Source organism: Mus caroli, chromosome 2, assembly GCF_900094665.2.
Source record: "Mus caroli chromosome 2, CAROLI_EIJ_v1.1, whole genome shotgun sequence".
In the NCBI taxonomy this organism is placed as follows: domain Eukaryota; kingdom Metazoa; phylum Chordata; class Mammalia; order Rodentia; family Muridae; genus Mus; species Mus caroli.
This window is the reverse complement of record NC_034571.1, coordinates 169,431,297-169,434,096: the sequence shown is the minus strand read 5'-3', so window position 1 is coordinate 169,434,096 and position 2,800 is coordinate 169,431,297.

The following is a 2,800-nucleotide window of genomic DNA, read 5'->3' as shown; positions in this document are numbered from 1 at the left end:
AGTCCGCCATGACAGGCAAGTCAAGATGGCTGAAGCTTGAAGCATTTGGCCACCATAGTCAGGAAGCAGAGAGTGAGTGCACACCACTGCTTAGCTCCCTCTTTCCTCTTAGTCCAGGATCCCAGGCATGGAGTGATGCCACCCACTTTGGAGTCTCAGTGAAATCAAGATAACCACCCACAGGTGACTGAATCACAAGATCCTTAGGCCAGATTTGAGAAGATCTGCCCAAACCCCTAGGTCAGTGGCTTTCAGTATGTGGGTCGAGACCCCTACAGGGGTTATATATGAGATAACCATGATATATCAGACATTTACAGTATAATTTATAGTGACAATTTTGGAATTTTGGTTTCTTTAAAAAAAAAAAAACACAGAGATATAAGCATGTGATTCTGTTCTAACCCGTGGTGTGGNGACGTGGGGCCACTTNGGACAGCCCGCTGCAGGTGGCTGACTTGTCTCACGTGCTAGCAGAAGTGTGGTGGTTTTGCCAGCTGCAGAGAGTTTCTATGATGGTGACACTCGGCATTCTGGGAACTTTTCAGAAGGTATGTAAGTACTAGGGTCCCATAGGNGGGGTGGGTGGTTGCTGGTTGTTTAGGAAGGTAGGTTGCAGTTTGTTACTATTGGGGTCCAGGAATTATGTCACGAACCACACAAATACTGAATCTCAGGCTGACAGGGATAGTTTATTGAGCATCTGTCCCAGGACTGGGGTCCAGAGTCAGGAACTCAACAATGACTCTCAGTTAAGGTCCTACGGGGGTTTTAAGCCCCAAATCCACAAACATCTGTGCTGAGTTATTTCACCAATCAGGATTTAGGGATAGAGGACTTCCTTAGGAACCTGTCTTTGTTGTCTACTTATCCTGCTTCCATTGGTTGGGATAGCCAGCTGTGGCAGGGGACTTGCCTGTCTAATCCATGTCTTAACTTGTTTGCCAGGATGGGACTTGTCTACCATTCATGTCTCAACTTGCCAAACAGGATGTCACTTACNCAGGCACTTGTCTCTTTCTGGTTGTCAGTTCCCAGGGAGGTCTTGGGAACTTAAACTTTACTTGACCACGATTCAAAATGGAAGCCTTATTTTAAGTAGTTTCTTATATCTCTTTTGTTGGGGGTCCATCCCAGGGGCAGCTTATATCATAAAAATGTATACACATGTACGGGAAGTACTGCTGGGTGCTTTGTTCAGGTCCAGCTTATTGTGAGTAACTATACAAAACAGTTCTTTTGACTTCTATCATGATTGGTTTCCAAGGGCACAGAACATAATAAAATATGTAATCAGTCTTCACATTAGAAGACGTTTCCTTATGATGGCAGGCTAGCCAGGTAACAGTTACCTAGGCCTTAGCATTTCACCTAGGTCCTAACAGTAGCCAAGGTCAAAGAAGAAACAGAAGGAAAGAAATTAGATTCAGGGATTTTCCTAATTCCTCTGTCCCTCTTATCCTTGTTTTTCTCCTATCTAGTGTTAGGGGATAAAGGGTAGGCAAAAGAAGAACCCACAAAGTAACAAAGATCAGCTACAACAATTTTTTTTTGTTTGTTTGTTTTTTCAAGATAAGGTTTCTCTGTGTGGCCCTGGATGTCCTGGAACTCACTCTGTAGACCAGACTGAGACTGGCCTCGAACTCAGAAATCTGCCTGCCTCTGCCTCCCAAGTGCTGGGATTAAAGGCGTGTGCCACCACAGCCTGGCCAGCTACAACAATTTATAACAACAAAGTTACAGTTATGAAGTAGCAACAAAATAATTTTATGGTGTGTGTGTGTGGGGGGGGTGTCAACACAACATAAGTGTATTAAAGAGTTGCAGCCTTAAGAAGGTTGAGCCCTAGATGGAGCAGCGCCTTGAAATCTTACAGAACCTTAGTTTGGACTAGAAATTCAAATGGAGAGTTAAGATTAGCTGAGAAGACCTGGGATGGTTGTATTTTGTGAGAAGATGGTTGTATTTATTTTGTGATGGAGCGGGAAACCTCTGATTGTGGTCATTAGTCCTTTACCTATAGCAGGTGGTGTGGATCACAGGGCTCTGGGAAATTATGGCCCCCATGTGCAGGGCTATCAGCATCCAGCCCATTGTATTCTTGGGTCTTTGGTTTCTGTGTCTGTTTGCTGCTCTTTGTTAGTCTTAGCCTATTTGTGGCGTCTACTGATCCAAAATAAACAATTCAAATAGTGGAGACAGAGGACACAGTGGACACATTGAATTTCTCCGTGAAATGTAATTATTTCTGAAAAGTGACATATTACTTGGTGTCTTGAGATTGTTGTATCATTGAGAAAGGCTAAAAATAAAGCAGAACATAATTCCTTTTTAGAATGTGCTTTAAAAAGATATCCTCATGAAAATAAGGCAAACCACAGATTTGGAAAAGTGTGTGCCTGACGAAGGAGTAAGATCCCACAGCTTGAGGCAGAGGGGGTACCTGAGTGGGTAAAGATGTCTCTGCCCCAAGCCAGAGTTCAAACTCTGGGACCCACATGGTGGAAGGAGAGGTTGGTTCACAAGTCGTCCTCAAGTGCATGTGTTCACCCCCCACCCGCCCCACATAGACATACAGACACACCACACATAGATACACAGGCACACATATTTATACACAGAGACACAGATATACAGATACACAGACACAGATATGCAGACACAGATATGCAGACACACATAGACACAGATAGACATTGATACACACAGACACAGATGCAGACACATGGGCATGCTGACACAGATACACACAGACACAGGGACACAGATACAGACACACACACAGGCACACACACACACA